This window comes from Asterias amurensis, chromosome 11, assembly GCF_032118995.1.
Source record: "Asterias amurensis chromosome 11, ASM3211899v1".
Lineage (NCBI taxonomy): Eukaryota > Metazoa > Echinodermata > Asteroidea > Forcipulatida > Asteriidae > Asterias > Asterias amurensis.
Genome location: NC_092658.1, coordinates 3,409,074 through 3,429,614, shown reverse-complemented (window position 1 = coordinate 3,429,614; position 20,541 = coordinate 3,409,074). Strand labels below are relative to the sequence as shown.

At 37.9% G+C, this 20,541-nt stretch overlaps 1 protein-coding gene across 8 annotated transcripts in view; it reads left to right on the top strand.

Annotated features, from left to right (window-relative positions):
- LOC139943734 (RNA binding protein fox-1 homolog 3-like) overlaps nt 1-20,541 on the top strand; it is a 221,926-nt gene that overhangs the window by 125,650 nt on the left and 75,735 nt on the right. The gene's annotated exons all lie outside the window — the stretch shown is intronic.

The window sequence follows — 20,541 nt, the reverse complement described above, 5'->3', positions numbered from 1 at the left end:
GGATGAAAACAATCGAGCAGTTTCAAAAACCAAAGATTCACTTTGCCGTTAGGGAATTAGGAGCGACTGTAAAATCCTTGCAAAGACTTGAGTTCGGATTGACCAAATCATGCGTGTGTCTCTGTCACAAGAAAATGACAAGAAATCGGAACAAACAAGGTTTTATCTATGGATAATCGGCCTTGGGATGAAGGAGCTTATATGAAGGAGCTTATATATGTAGTACATGCCTTTCAAGAGATTACATTTTTATGAAGGTTTTTTTTTTCTGGAAAGGAGGATCAGGTTTTTTTTAATTTCTTTTTTGTTTTTGGTGGGGTTTTCCGATGCAAAAAAAAAAACCTCAAACAACTGTTGTCGTTTGCAGCTTGAAGAATTACATGTAGTACTAACAAAGGAAGCAGCATTTGATAATAAGGCGCCAAAGAAATGCACTCAAGTGTCTAGCACTGACAACAAATGGTTGTCAGTTAAGAACATTGTGACTTATGAGCTGGATTTAATTTGAAAACGTTGCATGCTGGAGAATACAATCCAGTAATTTTGTGATTTTTGGACGATATTTTCAGAAGTGTAATTTCCATTGAAAGGTATCTTCTGAGGACAAATAATGCAGTGTTTGCACACTGTTTGATGAGCGAATTAAAGAAATAACTTTCCAACGTGTAACTCAAATAGACACAAGTATACATTACATGTCGGAGCATCCTAATAGTGTGATATCCTGTTGTACATTAACTGAACTGTACAAATGTCTCTTAGCTTAAAGGCAGTGGACACTATTGGTAGTTACTCAAAATAATTATTCGCATAAACCGTACTTGGTAACGAGTAATGGGGAGAGGTTGAGAGTGTAAAACATTGTGAGAAACGACTCCCTCTGAAGCAGCGTAGTTTTCGAAAAAGAAGTAATTTTCCACGAATTTGATTTAGAGACCTCAGGTTTAGAATTTGAGGTCTTGAAATCAAGCATCTGAAAGCACACAACTTCGTGTGACAAGGTTTTTTCTTTTCTTCATAGTTATTTCGCAACTTCGACAACCAACTGAGCTCAAATTTTCACAAGTTTGTTGTTTTATGCATATTTTGAGATACACCAAGCGAGATGACTGGTCTTTGACAATTACCAATAGTGTCCAGTGTCTTTAATACCAACATTGTTAATAACACTATATTCCGGCAGTAAATCAAGTTTATGATGTTTAACTCCCTTGAGTTATTTTCTAAGATTCTTCCTCACTGGTAACAAAAACCAACATCAATACGATTACGAAAAGAATTTGTATGGATTATGGAAAACTGCATATGTTGGAGCTCGTGGTTAATGGTGTTTTACTTTATCAAGAGTGGCGATCAAAGCATTTGTTTTTGCAAAAAGAAACATTAATTTTTGAAGTAAAACATCCATTTTATGACGTATACCGGTATACATTTTTCATTTTAGGACCTTGTGCATGAAACACGAAATTGCTATTAATGATCTTAAAGTTTTGAGCAGAGGAATTATTATCTCATTGCACAACTACTCATTAATTGTGACCTAACTTGAGAATTTGACTAGAGAAACATTGCTCCGGGGCGAGATTGATCCAGTTGGAGTACCTTATCACTCGAGTGACATCTTGATCAATGGTTAAGTCATGTCAACTCTAGCGACCTACCCATACTTGCTCAGTTATGTTTTTACTGGTCCTTGAGGTTTTAACTGGAATTTGGCCAATAATCCACTTTAAAGGAACATTACAGAATTGGTTTTGCTAGCATAAAAGTTGCTGGCAGTGTAAGCACTTTATTTAATCCACACATAAACTGACAAACCTGTAGAAGTTTGGGATCGATCGGCCATCTGGGTCACGAGAGAATAGTGAAAATACGATTACAAATTTTGCATTGCATCGATGCCCCCCCAAAAATGAATAAAACGCTCACTGAGCGATAATTTCCAAATGCAAAATTAGATTATTGATTTCTCATAAAATATGAAATTTCAGACATAAATAATTATTTCAAGGGGTAATTTCTACTATCATCGTCATTAGATTGTGTAAGTTTTATGTAAACGATTATTGTTTCTTACCATTTCTGTAATGTTCCTTTAAGGGATGTCGGAAGTAAATTCTAAAATTCTATTAGTAAATAGTAAAAAAATTATATTGCGTCAAATCCATCAAAAACAATGCGCCATGGCGCTTACAGAGAAACATTTAAAAACAAAATCCCTATAGATAAACACAAAGTCATTATCAGAATTAACAACAAGGACTGAGGAGGTCTTTAACCACAGCACCTCTTGCGTTCTTATTCTCAGTATTGTAAGATCTCTGTCTCAGCCCCAGGGGCCAATATATTAAAAGGAGATCCGTTGGAAAGCTCGCCTGTCTCTCTCCTTAAGTGTTACTGGGTTTGTAACGAGCTCAGACCATCATCAACTGTAGCCATTCATTTAAGAGGGTCTCATTGGAGGGTGAAAAACACGTTAATTATCCATTTCCGGGTGATAGTCGTGGCAACCTCCTTGCCTGGTTGCCAGACATGCTTTCTGCGGTGTGTACTTTGGGAATGAAGCGACTGAAATGGCTCAAATTACTGTTTGTACACAGGGCTGTTTGTCAGAGAAGCTTTATTTAAAAATCCTTGTTTAGATACTATGAATCAGTAACCAAAGGGAAAGCCTATACACAAAAAAACTGTCTTCCGTTCTGATGTATTCACGATTTTGAGCTTCGGGTCTTATTAATATTGTTTTGGGGTTGAACAAAGACAAATTTACTTTAGTGGGTTTTTAACCTGTGACCTCAACTTGGCTATTTAGCCAAAATGTTGGCAGTCTCCATTTTAGTATTGTTGTCAAGGGACTTGTCAGAAAAATTTCATGTTGCTGGAGCAAATAAATATTCTACGGATTGGTATTTGCAAAACCTTAGAGCAACATGAGAAAGCAAACACAATATTATTAATCTGAAATTTCACCTATTACATGAATACAATTCGTACCATTAACAATCCTCGTAGAGAAGCGTATAGGAGACACTGTCAAAGTTGAGAAAATAATCTTAGAAGACTCTCTGATGTCGACCTTTTCTTTATAGACATTTATGTATTGACAGCACCATGCCGCCATCTTAGAGTTTAATCGATGATGAAACAGTGGAAGCGTGCAGATTTGTATACGCTGCGCACATGATTGGCCATGAATTTTGTGAGCATGGGAGGGTGTTAAGTACATGCACCTGAACAAAGCAAATAACAAAATATGTCGTCACAGCTAGGATGTAAAAAATAGATTTTGTTTTTCAAAGAGAGCAGGCCTCGACCTCTACAGCGGCCACCAGCAGCCATTGCCGCGATGCCCCAGTGATGACAAGCAAACTTGATGAATTTGTTTTTATTGTGGTTGTACAGTGGTTGCAATTAATAACTAAGAAATGAATAATTGAATTCTAAAAAAACACAAAAAAAAACACCAAAACATGATGTAATACAACCAATCATGTAATACTTTTATCTCTTGAATGAGGAAAGCTTCCTTTGTTGTTTATCTGTGAGGCGTGTCATATTTTCACAAAATCATGTTGAGAAGGGGGGGGGGGAGGGTACTCAAATGATTGCTCACAATGTATTTTCACATTGGATCGTGTGACGGGTGACATCCATCCTGTCTTTGCTAAACCCTTAGGTGTAAGAAATCAACACTGGCTCCATATGGAGCATGACTGGCACATATTGAGCAGAAGAGGGAGCTATACACATACACCATTAGTTTCCTCCTGGCTCTTGATTAGAATGCACACAGCGTTTAATGCACACTGCTGCAGGCCTGGCTCGCATGGACAAGATTGTCAAAGTATTTGCTTTACAATCAGTTTAAAATTGCCATAAAATTTAGTGGATATAAGAGTTTAAGCCTAATGATAGAAATATAACTTTGTTTTTATTTTTATTTTTTTCATTCCCAACAAGTATGCCGTTTCCTTATTGAGACAAAGACAGAACTTAATTAAAATTTAATTAAATACTAGTTATGAAAATAGATTTAACGCCATTGTGGCTCGTCTTTCCCAAGTAGTTTTTTTTTATAAATATAATTAAAATTTTTATGAGGGGAAGGCTTAGTAAAGAAGGGAACCCGCCTTGTTGTCATTTCTATTCACGGAGTATGCATTTGGCCGCCAGACGATTTGTAAATTGCCCTCGGGCAGTCTTTGTGCTTTTACCCTACTCCCTGCGATTGGCAAAATTGATCCGGTATTAGCTTGCCGCAATCATAAATATGGAGAAATAGGCAATGTTGGGAGGGTGAAATGTTTGATAGAACTGAAGTGAATGTTAAAGGTATTACACAGGTTAGAGTTGACAAAATAGGCACAGACAGTGTTCATTATTTGCGTGATCAGCCTTAAGGGTTTTGGTACCTTTTTGTAGGTCAAGTTTGGTAAATCTTTACTCACGTTGAATGAAGATGTATGTAATATTATTTACCCGTAGAAAGTTTCAAATTCATTGGACGTCAAGTTTTCCAAGGGAAAATAAAGTGAAAATCACAGAGCAGTTGCGTAAATCCATTACATGCTAAAATAATATAAAATATTGTGAAATTGTTTTTGAAATTAATTTCTCAAAAACTACAGCACCTCAGCAAGTAATATTTTAAGGGAAGCTGTCTACTATCATTATCTTTAAACCATGTAAGTTTAATGTAAATCTGTGGGCGTTATGTTTTGTGTCATACCACAGTACTCTTTAAAGGCAGTGGACACTGTTGGTAATTGTCAAAGACTAGCCTTCACAGCTGGTGTATCTCAACATAATAACAAACCTGTAAAAATTTGAGCTCAGTCGGTCATCGAACTTTCAAGATAATAATGAAGAAAAAAAAACAAATCTTGTCACACAAAGTTGTGTGCGTTTAGATGGTCAATTTCGAGACCTCAATCTGAGGTCTCAAAATCAAGTTCGTGGAAATTTAATTCTTTCTCGAAAACTAAGGCACTTCAGAGGGAGCCGTTTCTCACAATGTTTTATACCATCAACCTCTCCCCATTACTCGTCACCAAGCAAGGTTTTATGCTAGTAATTATTTTGACCAATAGTGTACACTGCCTTTAACACATGAAATAACAAACCTGGGAACAAATGTTGTCAACCCGTTGTGTGAGTCATGAGAACAATGAGTGTTATCCAATTTGTAACATTTTTAATTTACAGTAAGTGCTTCATTTCATACCCAAATGTCACAGCCATTACTCATTTTTGTGTATAACCCTTCCATTATTATGTAAATAATATGCAGTAGGCGCTTCAAGCCACAACATCTGTATTGTTTTCTCCTCATCCACCGAATATATTTCCATCTGTTGAATAATTAACCAGAATAGCCATAAAATATTGATTTTTAATATGTCGACGGCAATGCTGATTCACTGCCATTGATCCGACCAAATAAATTTAGACTATATTTTTGTGAATAATTATAATGACCTGTCCCTGGTAGTCTTGTCGGAACGAAACGCATCCAGGGCGTACGGGACGATCTTAACAGGATTAATTCTCGTCTAGCTGCCGAGGATTTTCTTAAATATATTACGACTGAATCGTGATATACGCCGAGTGTTGCTACCCAGCCTTTGTGCAGCCGCATGGATAAGCTTAAAAAGGGGGAACGAATTCGTCAAGTAGAAAAAATAAAGAGGGGTTGAATGAACCATTTTGATGACAGTGTAGCCAGCCGGTACGATTGTTAATGCTATTAAGGAAATGACTACAAGCAAGGAAACCGAGACGCTCTTATAGCGTCGGAAGGAAATAGCCGTGGCATAAGAGAGAGAGAGGCCAACCTTCCCCCCTCTTCAAATTTTTGTCGGCAGTACGCGGGATAGCTTGTCTTAATATTCACCATTATTGATCAGTTGGCTCATCTTTTGATGCAAGGGGGAGCAAAGTCCACTTGATTTGCATCAGGTTCATCAAGACAGACCTGGGCGAGCCGCTGTCATTCTATACTCATGACAGTCTCTTTACATGTTGCTGGTCTTTGGACGTCGTCGCAGTGAGGACATCTCAAGGAAACGAACGGACCGTAGCATCAGCAACATCATCGCATCTTATCGATACGGTGGGAGAACAACTCCTGAATTACCAGTGTATAATCCAAGCACTCCACCACTGAGTCCTACTCCCTGAACAATCTTCAACAGTCCTCCGAAACTTGGATTCATGATAGTAGAACCTGAGGAGCAGGTGTTTGTTTTTTAAAGTACTGGTCTGAGAATCTGACGGAGAGAACAGCGTATGGATGATGGCGCTAGCTCCAACCACCACGCTAATTCAGAGACCATTCCTGGTTCCATCACCATGTATCAGCAAACCTTTCTCCCTACTCCTGCAAGTAAGACATTTCTATTTTTAAACTGAGGGCGACATTGATTCAAAGTTTTTGTTTTTATAAATGTGCTGGCCCAAAATATAGATGTGCAGTGGTTACATCTCATTGCTTTGTTTTTGATGGATAAGTGTTTTGAGGCATTGCCTAGTGAAGTATTTGTTGTGCATTGACACCACATGATACAGGGTTTGCACTTAAAAATCTGTCAGTGACTGGTCAGTGGAAACCAGTTGTGTGACAAAATGTAAGGACTATTTGTAGACAATGGGTTTCTTGTTTGCTCTCAAGAATCTCTGTGAAAAGGCTGTGCACAACGTTGGTAAAACCATAGAGGTAGGGTAAAACAATAGAGGACGGACAACTTTCTCTATAGGTAAAACCATGAGCTAGGACCCAGGTAAAACTGAAAATAGAAACTTTCAACAGTATTGACTTTGTAGGCTTTGAAACTTTGCATGGTGGAAATACGATATCGAAAGCTTTGCGGTAACACCATGTAATGACTATCTCTAATGAGTTGGGGTGGTTCTGAAAAGAACTGTTGGTTTCAACTCAGTCCAACAACAAAACAAGGAGTTAAAAATGAGTTTTGTGAGTAACTTTGAATGTGTGTAGGACACTGCAATGTTGCGGATATCTTGAAGAGTTTTGTTCATGAGAAAAGATCTAGTAGAATAAACACATTTTACACCAAACTACATACATGTACCTCCAACCCCTTCAAATATCAAGGCCATGTTTTGTTTGGTATCAAGTAATAAATCATCATGTTTTGTTTGATTTTGTTTTCTCTGTTGTTGGACTGAGGATTTCACATGCTATGGGATCATTAGGGGTTGAGTTACTATGTGGTGTTGGGTTTTATTGTGTGTGGAAGGGAAGGAGTATTTTTGGTTATATGTACTAAGTTTATTCACCTACTGGTTGAATGTTTTTAAAGAATTTTTACTCCTGTGTTATAATTCCGTATTGTCTTATTTTTAATTTGTTCATATTTCCATGTCCAGCGCCCTAGAGCATGTCTACATGTTTAGGGCGCTATAGATATAAGTTTTGGTATTATTATTATCATTATTATTATTATTATTATTATTATTATTATTACTATTACTGTTACTGTTACTGTTACTGTTACTGTTACTGTTACTGTTACTGTTACTGTTACTGTTACTGTTACTGTTACTGTTACTGTTACTGTTACTGTTACTGTTACTGTTACTGTTACTGTTACTGTTACTGTTACTGTTACTGTTACTGTTACTGTTACTGTTACTGTTACTGTTACTGTTACTGTTACTGTTACTGTTACTGTTACTGTTACTGTTACTGTTACTGTTACTGTTACTGTTACTGTTACTGTTACTGTTACTGTTACTGTTACTGTTACTGTTACTGTTACTGTTACTGTTACTGTTACTGTTACTGTTACTGTTACTGTTACTGTTACTGTTACTGTTACTGTTACTGTTACTGTTACTGTTACTGTTACTGTTACTGTTACTGTTACTGTTACTGTTACTGTTACTGTTACTGTTACTGTTACTGTTACTGTTACTGTTACTGTTACTGTTACTGTTACTGTTACTGTTACTGTTACTGTTACTGTTACTGTTACTGTTACTGTTACTGTTACTGTTACTGTTACTGTTACTGTTACTGGTACTGGTACTGGTACTGGTACTGGTACTGGTACTGGTACTGGTACTGGTACTGGTACTGGTACTGGTACTGGTACTGGTACTGGTACTGGTACTGTTACTGTTACTGTTACTGTTACTGTTACTGTTACTGTTACTGTTACTGTTACTGTTACTGTTACTGTTACTGTTACTGTTACTGTTACTGTTACTGTTACTGTTACTGTTACTGTTATTGTTATTATTAAGTAAACAAAGATTTGAGTGAATGCAGATGTGTATTTACATCAACTTTAGACCAGTTGTAGGTTGTAGCCTGGTCAGGTTCCCCATATACACTGTTGGCTAATGATCACTGATTACTGCAGGGTCCAGGGGTGGATTTCACAAAGGTAGTCCTAACTTAGGACTAGTCCTAGGCAATGCTAAGAGATAGGACTGGTCCTAAGTTAGGACCAGTAACTCATCCTAACTTATCTCTTAGCATTGCCTAAGACTAAAGTTAGGACTACCTTTGTGAAATCCAACCCTGACCATTCTGTCCTTGCCTCATTTTTGTTTTTTGTGGATTGCCTGGAAGATGGCGGACATTAGCTGCAATCAAAGACGACATCAAACCCTCACACCTTGATGAAAAGCACGACACCTGTTTTAGATCAAAGTGTCTAGATAAAATGGTAGTCAAAAGTGCTCGTGAAGTAAAATTATGCCCATTCGAACACGAATATTTAATGACTGGCAATCTTTATAACAGCTGTTTGTGGAGGTCACAAGGTCAATCAGGCATGCTCAGGTGCAGCAGATGCCAAGCCCAAACATGTAACAAATTTGTAGACAGACTGAAAAATTTACTTGGTAATGAGCAAAGGAGAGCTGTTGATAGTATAAAACATTGTGAGAAACGGCTCCCTCTGAAGTAACAAAGTTGTTGAGAAAGGGGCAATTTCTCACTCAATTGTGAAGCCTGTTATTATGAATCTGAAAGCACACTAAGTAAGTGCAACAGGGTTTTTTTCCCCCATTATTTTCTTGCAACATCGATGACCAATTGAGCCCAAACAAATTTGATTAACAACACAACCAACCAAACTTGCCATTTAAAAGTGTCATGTCTCTTTCAACGTTTTTAAAAATTTGATTGACAATCTACTTTTTGGTGGTGTGGACGGATTGCAATTTTTCAAACGTGACCCCAAATGACCCCTTCGTGGGAAATATATAGTAGATATATTTGTTATCTATTTTGTATTTCAAGGGAAATTAAAGCATCCAGCACTTTCTCATTTCATTCGGCCATCCAGCACTTTCTCATTTCATTCGGCCATGGCATTTCTTCCATCTTAAAATGAGTGTGAAAAATCACTAAGAGATATCGGCAAAATGTAGGAATCCTTGGCCACATGATTTTACACGTACCAGTATTAAAATCAATCACTATTAAAAAACCACCCTCAGTGTCGGCCAAGGCCATTCCACCCATACAGTAATAATATCAACACAGTTTTCTGTATGAACAATTTGTAATTTATGAACCATAAGTTATTTGATTTATTCTGTCATGTGATGTACAGTACCGGTATTGGTAAGAAAATTATTATTATTATTATTATTTTTAAAATTTTTATCAGTGTATAGTGTTCCCTTCTCTTGAAGTAATTGAAACCAAATTGAGTTTGGGAAGCGCAGTCTGGATCCTGTTTTTATTATGCCAAATTGTATTCATTTAGTGTTATTGTCTTCAGGAAACATGACTGACAGTGATAATGATAACATGAGAGAAATGTATTTTAGTCTTGATGTTTTTAAACAATTGTATGTAAGAAAAGTGTAGCTATTCATTTTGTTTGTCACCACAATATGTTTTTGAGATCGCCAATAACATTTTCCGTTTTGTAGTTTTGTTAGTAAAAATAATAATACCCGAAACAATGAAAGGTCTCATGCAAAATGGCGGTATTTCCAATTCAGTGTTCTGCTAATGAAGAAAAATGTTAATATCAAAGTGCAACATGGCGGAATAAAATTAAGGGTTTTTATAATATTAAATGCTACTCGGGAAATTCTCAAAAAGTAAAATGTAAATATTGCCCGAACTCGACAAAATCCTGATGGTTGAATTGATCGCAGTGCTTGTGATGGACGGCATAAATAAACATAAATATCCTCTGCCTTTGTCAGCATTTATAAGAATTCAAGGTGACTGCCTTGTCATCTCATTAACAAAATCGGTCCACAAGGGAAATGAAAAGGAATTAATCAATAAATAAATCCGAACAACCACTCTGTATTGTATTGGAAATATCTGACCTTTTAGTTTGCATAGATTTACATTTGTCAATGTTTTTTTGTTTCGTTTGCTGTATGGTGAGTTGTTTGAGCTTACAGGGATTGGTTGATAGTAATAATATGATTGGCACAGTAAACCTTGTAAACCATTACATGGTGCTTTTGTAGTAGGAGTAGGTCTCATAATTTAAATGTTTTCCCACATACCTTGCAGGGAAATATTGAATGTTGTAGTGCCATAAAGGGTCTATGTAACTTTGTAGGACAAAAAACACAATGTCCACACAGATTTACACTTAACTTACACAGTTTGAAGATAATAGTAGAAAGCTTCCCTGAAAATACTCTGTTCTGAGGTGCTGTAAGTTTTGGGAAATGAGTAAAACAATGTCATGAAAATAAGTTTCGTCTCATGAGACGAAAATTATTTTAATCATTTACAAGCGTATTTCCATGATATTGTTTTACTCATTTCTCAAAAACTACAGCCCCTCAGTAAGTAATATTTGAAGGGAAGCTTTCCACTATCATTATCTTCAAACCATGTAAGTTTAATGTAAATCTATGGACATTTTGAAAAAGTACCCGAATCCTTTAAGGGTCACTGAATGACGGATGTACACTATAATAATAATAATGATTTCTCAGCTCGTTAAAAATATGGCATTTGGCATTTGGGCAACATATAGAAGTGAAAACGACAAACACAAAACATTAACACTGTCTGTGACTATTTTGTCAGTCTAAACCAATCCTGTATATATAACCTTTAACCGATAGATTTTTGATTTTCGCGTAATTCTCCCGATCAAGCTTATGGGGGGGGGTCCAGATGACCCTGATGGCTTGCGCTATCTTTGAAGTTGATGAATGCATCATTGCTTTTTATATTCTCTTCTGTTGTGGTACCAGTTAAAGTGTACATCTCCGTCTATAACAGACCCAATGAATGCAGTGCTAACACACATCGGTGTAAGGATAAAACCAAAATAGATATTATTTATCCCGATGCAAATTTAACATCTATTAGACCCAATGTTGTCGTCGAGTTTAACTCGCATGTGGCTATTGAACACAATTTGAAAGTTAATACTCCTTGGTTCATGAAATCACCCTTCACACTGAGCCTCCAAACAGATCTGAAAAACCCTTCTGGTATAAGATTGCATTAAGAATGACACCGGATAGCCTTGGCAAGTATCCCCCCTCCACACTGAACATCAAAAGAGCTCTAGTAAAAACCTACAGTGATTGCATATCAGACAGCACTGTCTGCATGTTTAATTTCCCACGCCTTCCTGAGAAAGTACATGCCCCTGTAAAATATTTACAAATTCCGATTTTAAAATCTGATCACTCACCACTCGCGAAGAAATATTTCCATCCAAAACAAATAATTTGCAGACGGCTGACTGACGAGTGTGTTCGTTAATCACCTTTTTTCGGATTAGCTAACATTATATTTACACTTTTGTTTTTGCCCGTCATCGGGAGTAAAGAGAGCCAGGATTAATGGCGGCGATGGTTCATTAAATTTAGTCATTTGTTGTACCCAAAGGGTTATTTTTGGCCTGGGTGCCAATCTGTGGAATGGAACCGGAGTATGTGAATTGTAAATCAAGACAAGATCTCTTGGACATACAGACGTCAGTCGCAAATGGGAATCAGGGGGTTTGTGTGTTTTTTTGTGGTAGCCATAAATATTCTAACCTCATTGCCGAGGGTTGTGTGCAGAGTGTCTTCCTAGTGAATGATGCGTTTCTTAGACAAACAGTATGTCTTTGTGGGTCACTTAAATGTCTGCTTTTGTTTGTCAGAAAAATAGTGTTTTCTTTCCTTTTTTCCCCGCTACCTTTGCAGTCAATTTTAAGGGGATGATTTTAGAGGGTTGTTTGGATAGGCTTTCCAGGGTTGGGGGAAACTCTCTGTAATAGACCTTTTGTGCATGACGTTATTTATGTAGGGCACTCTCTTGTTGGTAGAGAGTTAGTTAGAGGTCAAATGAAGGCGGAGTGTTCATTTACCAATCCTATGCACCGCTGGAAAAAATCTGTGCTTTGCATTGTTTCATCATCGTTTTACATCTTAGATGAAGGCCTTCTAAGATGGCGGCTGAATGACGGCCATGCATAACAACAGACTTTGAAAGATGAATCACTTCGCATTATTCTTGGAAAAGATTACATGAAAAAAAATTGACCTTCATGGTCTTGTAATCTCTGTAGGGTTTCCTATACCCATCAATGAGATTGAGGTGTGTAATAGTATGAGGGGCCTGGCTTTTTCATCAGAGCCTCGGTTTTGAAGCTGATGCAGACAATCAGTGTTGCTTATTGTTATCAAATGAAACTACATTTTTTTATTTGGTTAATTTGAATTTTTTTATGTCTGCTTCTCACTAACCAATTGAGTTTCGTCGTGAAATAACCTGGTGCTTCGTACGAGTCAGTACTATCAATCAATACTTTAAACAGGGAGCAAGACTACAATTTTTACAGCCTACACATTCCATCAACAAAGAAAACTCACACGTTGCTTTAGAAATATGCAAGATTTAAACAAAGAAAAGATATCTGACAAGAAATTGGTTTCGATTGAAACTTGTTACCAAGATTCTGTCTGAATGCTCTTTCAATTTCCGGCGTATTCCCATGCAAGCCCATGTAGGCCAGATCCCCATCCTGGCAAACCGCAGGTGTATATACAAAATGTCTCTGAAATGTCTTAAGGGGAATATGAAGCGGGGATTCAGTGTGGCATTGGGGGGGGGGCTGGGTAGAGCTGAGGATGAGTCAATACATACTCAAGCAAATGATTTCAAACATCGGAAGATTTACATTTAAAGGGATGATTAACTTACCTCCATGATTTAACTACAGGTTACAATATGTCGGTTTCAGGTCTGGAATTACCCTGAGGCCACGGGGGGCCTTGGCCTCCGCTCGTCTTGGCCTTGGTGCCCCTTCAGAAGTTTCCCATTCAAATGGGAGTGCCCTTTTTCAAAAATTAAAAGGGCCTTGCCCTAACAAAGCTGCAACTCTAGGCCTACGGTTTCAAATCTCACTACACTTTGGTACAATATGTTCCGTTTGTAAAGACCCCTATTACCAGAGAGCTTTATTTGAAATGAAACAATTTTGTAAACAGATTTTAAGGGGTTAGCAGATTTATTTTCAGCTTTTTAAATTCATTATTTAGTAGTATTTAGTAGTGTTGCATCTATATGAACAAAGTAGTATGGCAGACATTCGGGAATTTAACCAAGGGTAAGGCCATGTCTGGTGGCCATGCGGCTAAGGCTGGGTTGTCATCATGCATTGAAGTAAAGGGCATCCTTAGCAACACTCTTAGCAACAGTTGTTGCCAGAGCCGGACAAGGCCTACTTGTGTTCACTTCAAATCTCTAGTATTTGAAAACTCAGGTACAAAGTTGTTTCATAAACTAAGTCCTCTACTCTTGCAACAGACAACAAAGGTCTTTTAATGTCAAATACAAAATTCAGACGTTTTATTTTGTCATTAATTTGAAGGTCATTTTTAACAGTTTCCGTACCTCTTTACCTGGTCAACCATGGAGGATCATCTTAAAAATTGTCATTGTTCAGACGCATTGCGAAATTATTTTCTCTGTCCGAGTTATTAGAATGAAAATGTATGCATAATGTGATAAAAATGCTTCTGTAGTTAAGCCAGTAATTTTTGTACATAATTTGTTAACTTTAAAATATTACTATAAAACAAATGTTTAATAAATTTCTACTCCCTTCGATTTATTCAAATATTTGTAAGTGGATCCTCGGTATTGTAGAAGTGCTGGTACCTTACGGATTAGTATTAAAACAAAACAAATAAATACAAACCAGGCACAAGCGCCTGTTCACTATTCTACGGTTCAGTGATATGAAAAATGTGGGGTAAATGCATATTATGGAATGCTAACCGGTATCTCCGTATGGGTTAGAGGTGTGGTATTAAGAAGCATGCATCAGTCCGAGCCCAAAGACACTAAATATCTCTCGATTGTTAAAATATTTATCTAGTTTCTCCTATCTCAGTATATTCACTGGTGATCTTTTTTTCTGCTGAGGAATGATGTCAACGACAAGAGTGTGAATTTGTGAACATTCATTAATTAGTCTGTTTTTTTCTCTCTCCCCCCCCCCCCAATTCTCTTGGCTGGATTTGCGCTGATCCTGGTTGATTTCTCTCTCCCTCCACTTCTTGATCCTGAATTGGTGCCATTTCCTTCTGCTTCACTTTGGAACAGCAGGTGAGTTTTTGATATTATTAAAATCATTTGTTGTGAAATTTTGTATTTTCGAGTTGTTACATGTTGGTCTCATTTTATCATGATATGTTTGACAAATTCAGACAAATATGTCAAACTCTGGGAAAGCGACTCCACCAACCTATATGCATTCATCACCCCAAGCCTCAAAAATAGCCAACTTATACCCAAATATAGTCTGGAACTATCAGTCCAATTATGACCAGAAAAATTGATAGCCTTTGTCCGAAATTGTCTGCATTCCTTTGTGTCAAAAACGTGTCCTTAGGAGCGAAGGTGTCTTGAAGTGTGAGCTACTGTCTAGTTATAGTCTGGCCACGGGGAGTTTCTACAGCCTGGTTTGAAATTCATCCATCAGTATTTGTTGATGGTTCCAGTCAGAGCCTGTCACCCCTAATCAGTGTTGAAAAGGGCCAGGACTGGTCGGGAGCCCTGCCAGAGGGTGTTGATCGGATTGCTGGTTTAGCAAGCGGAAAGAGATGTATATAGGATTAGGAGTCTTCTAGGAACCAGTCATTCAAATAATTTAAATCTTGTTAGTTTTCTTCAATGAAGGAAGGTTCCTCTGATCAACTTACAAAATCTTGAGAAACATAAATGCTGTCTTTTACAGATACTCCAAACATAGTGGATGAGTGCATAAATGAAATTCAAAATTCAAATCTTAGGGACTTACTTCCATTTCATGTGATACATATTACAGGGTCTCATGTGTGAGACCCTGTAAAATAATGTGTATAGTACTGGAAATGAAGTCTGAAATTATGGTCCGACCCTATTACCCTAACCCTTAAAGAAGTTAGAGTCACTTGTATTTTTAATTACAATTAGCCAGCTGTCACTGTAAACTATCCAGCTGAAACTCTTATAAAAGGCACTGGACACCTTTGGTAAATAGTCGCACCAGTGTTCTCACTTGGTTTATTCCAACTTACGCATAAAATTACAAATCTGTGAAAAGTTTCTATGCTAACATTACAACTAATTTGAGTTATTACCAATATATATCATCATGGAGTAATTGTGTCCAGTGCCTTTAACACTTCTTGAAACACTTCTTGAAAGTGTCTTGTGAACGTGATGAAGAAAAGTCAGCGAGACTTGCAACTGTCTGGGGGGGGGTAGGTAGACTGGATCTGGAGACAGGGTTTCAGAAGGAATTCCTTCTACACTGACGATGTGTTTACTTTTGGAATCCAATCCAAACAGTTAATTTCATTTGTCATGTGGAGTTAGGATAGCTTGTTGAATCCAGCCGAGAGAAGTGAGAGTTATGTGTACCGCTAATAACAAGTAGTTAACTCTTTAGCAGCTAAGCTCCCCGGTCTTACCATGCTCTACTGAGGTCTTAACAGTTTGCCCATATTTGGAAGTTAATATTGAGAAGCATTGCTGGTGTGTTGTGTACTTTTTGTAGGGGTCAATGTGATGTGGTTAGCGGGAGATTGGTTGCATTTGAACTGTAAACCATATGTTACTGTTTTTTTTTCGTATAGTTGGTGTTGTTTATTGTAATTATGAGCGTGTCCAACAAAATTAGGAAACGACTGTTCGTTGTGTCATAGAGCAATGCATAGAGCAAGGAATAACTAGATTTAATGTTTAAGATATTGACATGAACAATTCTGGTTATAAAAAAGGACAACCATTACATACATATACAAAAACTGAAAAGATGCAGGCCTTTGTCTAAAAGTATTTTATAAATATATTGTAATAAGGCAGGTACATGTGCATTAACTATTAAGTGTGATCTTGTGTTTTTCAACTGAATAATATCACTTCAATGTTTGAAAATGGTGAGAGCATACATGTAGGCCTTTGTTTTTTCCCTCTATTTTCTAATGACTCTTGTGACCAGTGGAGATTAATTTCCACATGTTTGTCATCTCATGTAATGGCATATATTGGATCACATTGCACTTTTTAATAGGCAGATACTGGTCTTTGAAAATCAACAATGTCATCCTTATAATAAAGACCAGAGTAATATGCAAATCCATATTGGGTTTGGTTTGGAAAGTAGGCCAGGAGAAGTTTACTCAATATACTCTGATGACCAGTGGAGCTTAATTTCCACATGTTTGTCATCTCATGTAAAGGCCTATATATTGGATCACATTGCACTTTAGACCAGAGTAATATGCCAATGCATATTGGGTTTGGTGGAGAAAGTAAGGCAGAAGAAGTTCACTCAATGTTTGTGTTTCAATGTCAATACCACCCAAACAACAATAACTCATCCAGTCACATGTGTTTTAGAGGTTTAACTCGTTGGCACTGGTCCATGCCTCAAGTGGAAGCTTGCCAACCCAGATTCGTGTAAACACAGGATTGGGGAGTGTGTGGAGATATAAACACTTTCACATTGTCCTCACCATCCCATACCAGTACATCCCACCACATGAGTCATGGACCTTCAGCTGGGTCTACTATTTATGGAATGCTTCAGGTTCGGCCATGATTCAACCAATTGGGTGTCAGAGTTCAAGTGGAAAAGGGAGGACCATTGAGGGAGTATCTGAAGGTCCCCGAACTGAGTATTTCTATGAAACAATGCTCTTAGTCTCAGTGATGCTTCAATAAAGCAGCCATGAAAAGTTACGTCCCAGAAGATACTTAATGTCGCCCGTTGACCAATAGAAACCCAGCTGTTGATGGAGCCATCACTGGAAGTCGTTAACATTCCTAACAAAGAAATGGTGTAGTAGGGCACTGCTCAACAGTGTAGAGAGCAATCCCTTGATCTGGTCTGCATCTGTCTGTAAAGTGGGAATTGCTGCTGTCTCCCGTGGGAGTTATAACACATCCCTTAAGATCATCCGGAAGACAGTGTTGACCAATAGGGAAGGTTCTGGAAAGGATGACACCACCACAAAAGGGTTCCTACTGATCTCCAATGCTGGATACCACAGCAAGGCGTCCCATGTACACTCAGTCTACTGATCTGTTGATATCACATAGTGATGACATGCCATTGATATCTTAAATACAGCACCAGTAGCACTGAGCTATTATAGACGGAATTCCTCTGGAGGAACGCCATTACCATTTATGTAAGGAGCAAGTTTCAAGGGTGTACTGGTTTTATAGATGTGTCATCGGAGCGACCTTTTAAAAGGATTGGCTGGTTACTGGAGACCTTATCAAACCACTTCCCTCTACTCTAGGGTAACAAAACCAAAGTAACATCATCTCATTGTGAAATAGCAGACATAACCAGTGGCCTCTTTTACTCTTGGCGTTAATCCCTATGGATTGTTTGATATAATTCAAACCGACTGGCTGAGGCATCAACGAACAACTTGGATTTAACCCTTTTGAGACAGCTGGTGACCCGTCGTTGGCCAATTAAGTTCTACATCGGACTACAATATATATTGCACTGGTGTTCTCATCAAACTGGTATCCCGTAATTGTCCTTCTTAACTCTCAAAGAGAGACACCGTCGGGATACTTCCGGAGTAAACGAAACGACAACGCCAGCGGGAGGTAGCTCATGCTGAGCCACTCCTGGTCAACTTTCAACCCCGTCTTCTTCGCCACTTTTGTTAATTGACCGTGACCAGCAGGTAATGTATATCCTTGTGATAATTTAACTTTATAGGTTTGATTCAACTTATTTGGTTTGGTTACAGAAGTTGCCAGCTCTTAAAAGCCCTTTTCACACGGGAGCAATTAAGCAAGGGTACCTTGCTAAACTGTAGCATGGGTGTGAAAATTTCATCAAATGTACCTTGCGTTAAAGGACCCTGAATTTTTGTATTGTTCAAGGTCTCTTGAAAAAATCTTTTTAAAAACTGCTTCATTTTTCAACCATGCTAAAATAAACCAAGGGACCCCTGTTAAATTGATGTCGTGTGAATAGGGCTTGAGAGCTCCTATCTGTATCTTCATTGTTCAATAAGCATTCACTTTCAAAGTTGGTTCCAACTTCTGGGTTGGTTGCTTACTCAAAGTTGCTGGCTCTTAAGCTCTTATCTGTATCTTCATTCTTCAATAAACATCTTCATCAATAGTGACAGTAAACTTTGATCATCTTGTTTGTGTCTTGTCGGTGCTCGTACTGTTAATTTAATTTTCTGGAAATACTTTGCGACAAGAGGTCTCGGTAATTGATTGTGGAGTGGCGACTAAATTTGTTTTCCATGTTGGTGTTTTTTAAAATGAAGAATAGATGCACTTCTTATATCGGGTCCCTAATTAAATAAACCCATAAGGAGGAGATCCGCAGTACAGAATCAGATATAATGAACGTCAGGGAGGAACAGTACATGCTCTCAACTTGACTTTACCAGATTAAACCCATAGAATGTTTAACCCATTCATAAAGCCGGTAATGGGTGTTGAGACTCAAATTGAAGGTTTTTTTCACCTTTGTCGGAATGTCGCACTAAAAAATGCTTTCTACGATACAATGAGATCAATTGAGTCGCCATGTAGACGTAATTTTTACACTTTTGCTATCGCGCCGAGTTGAAATACAATTTATCCGTTGTCATGTAGTGTATGATGGAATCGGGAATCAAGGCGATTTGTATGACATACTGTTCCGTCGCAACTCCCCCCCCCCCCCCCCCCTTGTTAGTCTTACTCTCCAGGGGGTAACATTGCCATCTTTGAATACTAAAGAATGGATTGACAATGATTTCACAGCGCTGTATTTGGGGGGATGCACGTGAGCGTTCCTTGTTCCCGGCACTTGACCTTTTGTTTTTGGATTAAAGGCGGCGCAACATCGTGCTGTTGTCATGATAAAAGATGGAGTTTAAGATGTCTATCGTCATTGTATCAAATTTCTTTCCTTTCAAGGCAATTGTTTTAGTCTTTGTGGTTGTGCAGCGACTACAACTTTTTATTTAAAGAAATTTTCTGTGACTGATGTAGCATTTACAATTTTACCTTACATGTTTTCTATAGGACATATCTTAATAAAACAATTTATTTACTGTATTTCTTTCTGAATGCAGTGAATTCAATTATAAATACATTGATCACATACATTTTTCTGTGAATTCCCTTTTTTTAATTACGGTACAATTGCTATGAGTAGAAGGCGATTGGAGGGTCCTTAAATTTGTTAAGTTGGATTTTGAATTAAATTATTCAAAAGCTGAAACGTTAATTTTTGTATGACAGTCTTGATTGCTGTCAATGTATGGCCTTTCTTCTTTCGATTTTTATTTTTTGTACTAATCAGCGAACGATTTCCCTAGTATAACAGAGCAAAAAGCTACTTAAAACATATCAATTGCTACTTAAAACATATCAATTGCTACTTAAAACATATCAATTGCTTCTAAAAAAAATCAGGATTTGCTATAGCCTTGCTCAAGGCAGTCGAATTATTCACTCCGAAAAAAGACCGTCGCTGTATAAAAACCCACCCGTATTCACTGTGCGTAAAACCCACCCGTATTCACTGTGCGTAACATCGCACGACACGATGCCCCCGTACACTATCCGCATGCGGAGGCCGTCAGGCCGACAGCCTTGTAGGATCTGTGTTGAAGCCACTGACCTCATTACTATAATAAGCGAAGAGTTCCCACGGTCAGCTCATTACCATAATGCCCGCGAAAGACGAGACATGTTTACCTCACACACCACCACCACGGACGCATGATAGGGTCCAAAGATCGTGATAAGGGAAGTGCGTGATTGGACGTCAAAATGAATAATTCATTTGCCTCACATCCTGTGTTGTCTGATAGGTCTGATGAACGATATACATATTCATGAGCTGCATACTAGCATATCCTAGAGCCCCCCCAATTTCGTCCACTATTGGAAATTTTTCAATACAACACATTAAAACGGGAAGATACAGACCCGACAAGGCTGTCGGCCTGACGGCCTCCGCATGCGGTTAGTGGTGTACAAGTGCGATGACTTGTGTGAACAGTATTCGTGCGATGTGTTAGTGCGTATACGGGTGGGTCATTCGG